Source organism: Arachis hypogaea, chromosome 13 (assembly GCF_003086295.3).
Source record: "Arachis hypogaea cultivar Tifrunner chromosome 13, arahy.Tifrunner.gnm2.J5K5, whole genome shotgun sequence".
NCBI classification, from domain to species: Eukaryota; Viridiplantae; Streptophyta; class Magnoliopsida; order Fabales; family Fabaceae; genus Arachis; species Arachis hypogaea.
In genome coordinates this window covers 14044769-14054534 of record NC_092048.1, presented here as the reverse complement: position 1 = coordinate 14054534, position 9766 = coordinate 14044769, and the positions used below count along the sequence as shown (strand labels likewise).

At 27.2% G+C, this 9766-nt stretch overlaps 1 long non-coding RNA gene across 1 annotated transcript; it reads left to right on the top strand.

Annotated features, from left to right (window-relative positions):
• The first annotated feature begins 2660 nt into the window (after positions 1–2660).
• Positions 2661–3730, top strand: LOC112737368 (uncharacterized). Its single transcript, XR_003168943.3, has 2 exons — positions 2661–3318; positions 3462–3730. It is a non-coding gene; the product is annotated as an uncharacterized lncRNA (long non-coding RNA).
• Positions 3731–9766: the final 6036 nt, after the last annotated feature.

Genomic DNA, 9766 nt, shown 5'->3' with positions numbered 1-9766 from the left:
ATATATTAACTTGTTTAAATGTTCTCTCATATTTAAACTTTAATTTGAATAATTATATATAAGTTATGTTAGATGATCAATAATTTTGTAGTCTACATGTGATTAAGGTTTAACAACAAGAAAAGAGAGAAAATCAACTAATAATTAATATTTTTTTTATAAAGAAAAAAGAGTGAAATAAAATTATTAACTACAAAATGTTAATCTGTTAAATTTTTTCATTATATTCATAATTTATCAAGTCTTTGGAGTAAATGATAGAGTTTATAAGTAGGAATCAACTTATTAAGAGTGATGTTACTTTTAAGAATACTTGTTAGAAATACTAAAATTAATTTTTTAATTTTTAACATATTAATAGTAATAAAGCATATTGGAATAAAAAAATAATTACTCAAATCAGTTGGCAAGAATTTTAAAAATTGATATTTTAGTTTCTAAAAAAAATTAATACACAAAAATATTATATTTTCAAGTTTGACAAATAAATCAATCCTCAGTCTATTTTTCAGCGGAGTAATTATCCAAATCAATTTCTAAACATTTTAAAAGCGTATATTTTAATTCCAAAAAGACAAATACATAGATCAATTTTAATATTTTTTATTAATTTTTTTAAAAGAATTTATTGTCATTTGTTTACATGAGTTCTTTTGTATTGCAGTTTTAATTAGGAGCATAGTGATCAGAACTAAACCGTTTGATTAAATTATTGGATCACTGTATTATTGGTTTAACTGAAAAGTTATAAATTGAACCAATTGATCCGATCATAATTAAATAATTATATAAAATTTTACTATTATCTTCACAATAAGTATTTTTTTAATTTTATTTTTATATTATTATAATAACTATATTACTTTTATTATAATAATTTATTAATAAGTTTATATTTATTATGTTATTATATACTACAAGTATTTAATAAAAAGATATATTGTAATGAATAAAAAAAATTATTTTTTAATTTGTAAATTTTTAATAAAAAATTATATTTCTATTCATATTTATGCATAATTAAAAATATAATCATAAAGAACAAGTAAAATAAAGAGAAGAGTTAAAGAAAGAGAAAACACTATACAAAACAAGCTGATGGGTGATGAATGAGACTCATTTTTTATTAATTTTAACCTTCTCTATTCTATTTCTTCCACCTTAATTCTAAACTTGTCAATGATTAGAACAAGAACAAAAAGAAAAAGAAAAATAAATAAAATAACAAATGTGATAATTTTTTTTGTATGCGCAGAAAAACCAATTCTTCAATAAAAACAAAGAGACTTGAGTCCCACATCCAGCAAAAAAAACCTTTTGGAGAAGTCATTATATTGTTTGAGACAAACAATAGGTTACAATGTCACGTTCTAAGAGAACGTGGGGAGTAAAAAGGGTGAAACATAGTGAGCAAATGTCAAGTTTAGTTTATAGGTTGTAATGATGGCCTAGATAACTAGCTTTGGAGATATGTCTTTTAAAGTAGACCACAATATTCCTCTTATTTATTCTGTTTTTAGTTAGTTTAATTTATTGAGTAGAAGAGTTTTTTAATAAATAATATGTAAAAATAATAATTTAAAGTTATATTATTTAATTTAATATTTAGTTATTTATATAATATTATAAATTTATTTTAGTGATATTTAATGAGTATAAATAAAAAATTAAAAAGATAAGTTATAATTATCTTTGTTTTTTAAAATTTGGATACTAAATATTTTATTATATTAATTTATTTTAAAATATTTTAAATTGTTACAAAATATTCAATTTGATTTTTTTATATATTTTATGATTAATGATAAAATCTTAAAAATAAATGAAACTTATATTACTTTAATAATAAATATATTATTATTATTATTACATAATATAAAATATTTTAACATTTTACAAAAACATTTAATCTAAAATTTTTATATATTTCATGATTAATGATAAAGAATAAAAAATAAATAAAATATATAAAAACCGGACTTGAATCAATGGAAACCCGGTTCTAATGCTCGATGCAAAGAATGGTTGGAGAAGAAGAAAGGTTATTTATAAATAGTTGTCCAGTCTTCACTACATTTGCACTGAGTTCCCTTCACTCTCTTTTCTTTCTTCTTCTTTGCACCGAGTTCCCTTCACTACATATTTGCACTGAGTTCCCTTCAAGGTTATCTTCTATTTAAGTCATTACTTGTCATATTTTATTTGGGATTAGATAAAGCTATACATATACATAGCCAGAGATCAACATCAAGTGCTAAATGCACTTGCAGCGAAGACACAATTTTATCACTTTAAGGTCATTATCGTGACTGGTATGAGTTTTTTTCACCGATGCCTACGACCTATTTTCTATCTCCCTGGTAACAAAGTTATTTGGCCGCATATACACTACCATGTGGACGGTGCATCAAAGCCGGGAATGTTGCCCCCCGACATCTCAGCCACAGTCAATGGCGTAGCCTTCATTGGAACACTTTCCGACTAGCTCTTCTTTGGCTGGCTAGGTGACAAGCTCGGCAGAAAGAAAGTCTACGGCATGACTATGCTCCTTATGGTGATTTGCTCTGTGGCCTCCGGCTTTCTTTCTGCCGGAGCTTGTCACCTAGCCAGCCAAAGAAGAGCTGGCCGGAAAGTGTTCCAATGAAAGCTACGCCATTGACTGCGGCTGAGATGTTGGGGGGCAACGTTCCCGGCTTTAATGCACCGTCCACATGGTAGTATATGCGGCCAAATAACTTTGTTATCAGGGAGATAGAAAATAGGTAGTAGGCATCGGTGAAAAAAACTCATACCAGTCACGATAATGGCCGTAAAGTGATAAAATTGTGTCTTCGCTGCATCAAGTGCATTTAGCATTTGAAGTTGATCTCTGGCCATGTATATATATAGCTTTATCTAATCCCAAACAGTATATTTCAGACGCTGTTTTTGTAAAAGAGTTTCTGGGTCAATATTGAACATTCTTTGATGCAAAGACAATTCAAGGATGACGGCAACCCTTCTGGCAAGGAATAAAGCCCATGGCAACCATTAATCTCCAATTTCCCAAGGGCGATCAAGTTCTGAATACCCATGCCATTCATGACTCTGAGATCTGAGAGTCTACTGATGCGTAGAGACTTGAGACTTCTTGGAAGAAGATCCTTATCTGGAAATGACTTCATGCCAATGCATCCACCTTCAATCTCCAAATGAGTTAGAGAGGGAAGCCTATGCAGATTCCACTCCTTTTGAGGTACAAGCTTGTCAGAAAATGAAATTGAAGAGACCCACATTCTTCTTCTGCCACAGATCTTGGTATGCATCATTTGGAAAAAGGTAGATCTAAGAAATATACTGTCATGTTTGATTTGGATTCAACACATCGATTATCATCGACACGGTTGGATCCTCCTGTTCCACACACAGCATGTCATAGAAGCTTGAAGTTTGTGCATGCCTCACCACTTTCTCCATTGCAGCAATGGTTTGACCATCAGAGTGAGCATAATAGAAGCCAGAGTTCAAGCGTCTCGGAAGGTTTACTGGTCCTGCACAAGCAAAAACAGAAGATCATTTTTAAAACATATTGAAAAATTGAAAAAATCTTTATGCATTCTTGTTACTTGACTGTTTTATTATCGAGTGAGATTGAAGAATAAGCACATTTTTTATTGAATTCATCACTACGAAGAACATTGTAACCTAGCTTGAGTTTAAGACCATTCTTGACTTCACTTTTGTCACCCTCTGGAAGCACTTTGTTCATCAAACTGATATTACTTGGAGCTAATGGATCTTTGAAAACTGGAATTCCCTAAGGTAGCCGAAAGCACGAAAGGGAAAGAGAAAATCAACACACACCTGCAATTTCCTGATCTAGTGCACAAACAATGAAGTTTTCGCAATCTGCAAACCCAACTCTTCAGCATATCCTTGTAGCTAAAGGATAGAAAGGAGTGAAAGGAATCTCCAGAGGCTCTGAAGTTTTTCATTTGACCCTTTAGAGAGCAATCCAATATTCTGATGATCTGTGAATGCAATTCTAACCAAGAAGAGAAAACATGTAGTCACAATTTTTTTAATAAAATATTTGGGAGGCCATGTGCCCATAGCCCCTCATTGCCATAATAAAGCTCTGCCATTGTACAACAAAAGTCACTTATTTTTTTCACCAAAAGTTCAATCTTGACCATATATAGTATTGGAAAGTTTTCATATGTGCCAAGACACTTTACTGATATATTGCTATGTCATAATGCAGAGCCATTGAGATATATATTAAAAAATTATAAAGGTGGAGATAGATTGGTAGAGTTATGTAGTAGAGTAAAGAGACAGAAGGTATTGGGTGTTCTAACAGGTTAAAACGTGAACCGAATTAGAGCTAGTGAAAATTACATAACGGGCAGTTGAATGTGTTTTTTGTCTTTTTGTGAAGCCATTGTTTGGAACCAAGCCTTGGGAGTGTTGTAGGAGCCAATGCAAAGATTGGGAGAATGAGTAACACTATAACAACAAGAATATGAGATGGAACCATTAGATTTAGATGTGACAACAATAATATACGTGACTATTTCAACAAATAAAATTTATATTAAGATGTTATTTTTTATTGCAACAAATAAAATATAAAATAAATAAATTATATTTTAATTTACGATATATGATAGATTATTTTATATAGCTATTAAAAATATGTTAAATAACTATGTTTGTTAAAAATATTATTAAAATATATTTTTATTTAAAATATTACATGTATAATTACATGCAAAGATGGATCCTTTTGTGAAAAAAAGATTGTAAAAATTTAGTTGTTTAATATATACCTAGAAACAGTAATAAAAACAAAAAATAAACAATATTATTGTTTTTTTAAATATCTGAAGAAATTAGATATGTCGTATATAACGGTATATACATATATATTTCATAATGAATTTATAATCATGTTATTTTTTATTTGTTTATAAGAGCAGGTAAAAAAAAAGTGAATTTGATTTAATCGAAATAAATACGAGCATTTTTAATATATATAAATAAAGCAATTATTTTTTACTATTACTTCATATGTTATTTATTTATATTTTAATATGTTCTATTATTAAGGTCATTAATATTTTTTAAAAAATTTTTTATTTTTATTTATAAAAATTCAAAATTTATAAAAAGTGATATATTTAATGTGTACAAGTTATTTTGGCACATTTTAAACACCTATTGCTTGTAATTTGTCTTAATCGAATCAATTGATCATTAACCTATTTTTCTTTTAAGTCTTTGAATTTGGTGAAAATCATACCCTCTAAGTTTAACTTATTCTAAAGAATTGTTTATAAAATCAAACGCTAAGTCGATGCTAAAATAAATCGAATTTAGAACTCTTGTTTATGTCAATGAAGACTTGCAAAAACATGTCTATCAAACAAAATTAATATATTTTATGTTCATAAATCAGTATTCAAGTCCAAATAAATGTGGTGTTAATTGTATAATATTGTTGTGAAATCAATTTATTTGAATTTGTAGAAGTTTATAATTTGATCGGAAATAATGTTAGGATAGTTCTCCATCTGATGAACATATAGATTTTCATGTTAAAATTCTAGTTTCACCACTGCTGACCACCATCACCCATGTGTTACTGGCACGCTGGAGGCCGAACGGTTCGGCGCTGGTCATTCCTGGTTTTTCGCAGCTCCTCCAAGTCGGTTTTGCTTTTTTGTCGCTTGCCGCCTCATTTTTCTCCACGCTGAACCGCCTCTTATTTCCTATATTCTGCTTCCCTTTGACTGTTGGTTTCGCCGTTTTAGTTTCCTTAACTATTTCCAGATCTGGTTCACTGAGTTGCCTTGGTTCTTCTTCCTTTGTTGCTACTCCTCCTCCATGATAGGAGGTTTTGGCTTGCAAAGGTCCTCCTTAGCTAATGGTACACCATCATTTCTGCTTCTACCTAAGCTTTGTAGTTTGACTGGAGTTTTTCACTTTTTTTTCTACTTGAGTCTCTTTCCTCCAAATGTCATTTTGTGTGTCTCAACTATTTACTAGAGTGTCTCTAGCGTGATAATCCATGTAAGGGTGAGCACGGATCGAGTTTGTTCGGATTTAAGGTGAAATTAGAATCGAACCAAATGAATTATAATTGGTTCGGTTTGGTTCGAATTTACGTATTTTTGTGTATGTACCCGAACCAAACCAAATCGATTAAGAACGGATTGGTTCGGTTCGGATAATTAGGTACATGATGAAACAAAAATTCATAAAAAAATAAATTTTTTATCTTAAAATTCTGTAAGTACAATAAACATGTAAAATCAATAGAAATAATCCAATCATGTTAAACATCAAATATATTAAAAATTAAACACATTAAAATCTAAATATATTAAACACTAAAGACATTAAAATCCAAACATGTTAAACACATTAAAAGCTAAATATAAAAGTGCAATAGAGAGAAACTCAAAATCATTAAAAGGCATATATATTAAATTTTTATTTTTTTATTTAATTAATATATGGTCGGATCTACGGGTTGGTTTGGATTCTGTACTCCTAGAGCCGTTATCCAGACCAATTACTAGAGAGAGTCATTAGTTTGGTTCAGATTGCATTTTAAATATCAATTTCATATATATATATATATGCGAGAGGAGAACTGGATAGATTCATGGATCTCTCGGTTCGAGAAATCAAAATAAGAGGATCGAACCATTTTTTCTGACTCTTTAAAATTTGATAACTGGTGGTTGATTGTGTATTTCATTATAGTTCTATGATTCAAAAAAAAGATGTGTACGAACGAGATATCCAGCAACAAGAAGAAATAGAGGAACTCCCGAACATTTAGCGATCTCAAATGTGTCGATATCAATGATAACTCATTATTTTGATGAAAAATTTTTTCAGACAGAAGAAGATTATGTAAACACTTACTCGAAATCTCACTTATCAGATTCCATTATATATATATATATATCATAAAAACAAACTAAAAGTCACATATATAATTACTCAAAATATTATATATTCTAATATTAACACAATCATATAAAAATTCATTCTCTCTCACACACATGTTCGTTGTCAAAGATAACAAAAACTTAAAAAAATGATTTGTTTTATTTTTGCTGAAAGAAAATGAAAAATAGAAAAATAATTTTATTACGTTTCTGTTGATTATGTTTATGTTAATTTTTAAAAATTATTTTTGCATTTATTAACTGAAAAAATGATACTAAATATATAAATTAGTAAATTTTTGTATTTCGAATTAAATTAAATTGACAAATAATTTTTTATTTAAATAAATCTATTTTAATTAACATGGATTATAATGCAATAGTAGATAAAAAGAAATTATTTTTTAGTGGTTAAAGAAATTATGTGGTATTTATATGATGATTAAAATGAGTCCAGTAGCAGAATAGCTTGGGCTCTTTCTCACTTTAGCTATCTATCTAAGTGGCTACTACTTTCAAATATTTTCGTCTTTTCATCTACAGTATTCAAGACGTTTATGGTAATTCTCATACTTACTACAAGATAAATTATGAACCTGCTACTTAGTGTGTGTTTGAATTCACGTTGGGCAAATTGGAGTTTGAATAGAAGTGATTTTGTAGAATTGATTTTGGGTAGAAGTGAGTTTGTGTCAACATAATTTATGTTTGGCAATTTTTACTAAAATTGATTTTAATAAAATAAATATTGTTTAAATAATATTAGTTAAAATATTATTATAATAAAAATTAATATTTATTTATGAAATTAAAAATAATATATAAAAATTGATAATTTTTTAAGTATTTTTTTATAGTAAAATTAATATTTATTTATTAAATTAAAAATAATATATAAAATAACATATTTTAGTACTCTTTTTAAATATTCTTAATAATATTATTTTTATTATTATTTTAGGTTTTAATTTTTTACGAGTTATATTTTTATTATTATTTATAATTAATTTTTTATTTAATTTATTATTTTTAATAAGAACAATAATACATATTATAAAAAATTAAAATAGTAAATAGTGCACAAAAATTAGAATAATTGTTTTAATATTCTCAATATTTATTTAGAAAAAATTATGAAAAAATCAATAATAACTAGCAACAACTTAAACGTGCGTTGAGTAAACGCAGAAGCTATAATTTTTTGCTTCTAGTGAACGAGCTTTTGGAGTGCAGAATCACGTTAGCGTTTAGCGAAGAAAAGTTGCCAAACATCAAAGAACAGCGTTCAAAGCACTGAAACGCACTTTTATCCTCTCCAACGTGTTTCACAAAATGCCAATAAAGTTGCTGGGCACATGTAAAAATCTTCCGTTAGTATTATTATTTTTTAATATGTATATATTTATTATGTACATATTTTTCCCTTATTATTGTTTATATAATTGATTCGACGCTAAGATAAAAATTAAGTTTGACTCTTAAATATTAAAATATAAAATATTTTTAATTTTATGCTTAATAATAATAATAACATTTGTGTTGCTCGCTTCTTAACAAAATTTTCTGAACTATGAATTTCTAATTTTTAGATATTGGAGCAAAATAGATAATTGGAACAACATAGAGGAATATGAGTTGGGTTTGTATAGAAATATAGACTGGTCTGTTTTTTACAATTTGCGAAAAATTAAGAAATAGTCACATGTTATAAAAAAAAGCATATATTATTATTCGCAAATTTGCAAAATACAGAATAAAAGGCAAAAAAGTTTTGTTTTTCACATCCTGAAAAATGAGAAATACAGAGAATGATTAAAAAAATTGTTTTTTCATAATCTGCTAAAAACTTAGATACATTTGAAATTAATTTGTATGACTCATTTTGAGAAAATTTACATTTTATAAAACCATACACAAATTTTTTCGGTTATGTTTTTTCCCCTTCTAATTTGTTCTTTTTATTTCTGATTTCACTATTTTGTAGAGTATTCAAAAATTTTATTTTTAAAAGATAAATATTTTTATTTGTTTCTGTTATTCTGTATGTGTCTTGAACAAAGTTGGGTTTATTTTATTTGTAAAGTGAATTAATCAATAGGATAAATGGTTTACTTTGGTTTGATTAGTTCTTGTGATTTAGTCTTTCATTTAGTGTTTGACATTTTTAAAATACATCTGGAACCAATTAGGGATATAGCAAATTAATTTTAAAATAAGAGATCTATTATAAAAAAGAAAAAATAATCGCTCACAATTTTTAATTTTTTGAATTTTAAAACCAAAAATACAAGAAATTAGTTTCAATTGGCTCATGATATAGTTGATTTTCTAAACCTTTTTGATGCGCTGAGAAATAAATTATTTATATTAAAAATATTCTGCAAAATATTTATTTAACAATTTATATATTATTTTATATAATTATTCAATTAAAATATAATATAACTTATTTAATTTATTATTTTAAAAATTTAAATTTATTTATTTAAAAAACATAAATTTTTTATATTTTTTTACCCAAAAAAAATTTGCATTACTTGAAAAAGTGATACACTGTCCATGAAAAAAAAAGGGAAAAGTTCATAGAGGATCGGAACTCCAGCCAGCAGCAGCCGGTCTCCGCCTAAATTTTTTTTTTTTTACCAAAGATATGAGACTCGAATTCGCAACTTTTTAATTGAGTATGAGGAGACTATATCATTTGAGCTATTACTTATTGGCACATTTGTTTAGTTGATATTGCGATGTTCTTTGATTTACAAATAAAAAAAAAACGAATAAATGATAATAAAAAATATAATGGTGGTAAATTTACAAACCGC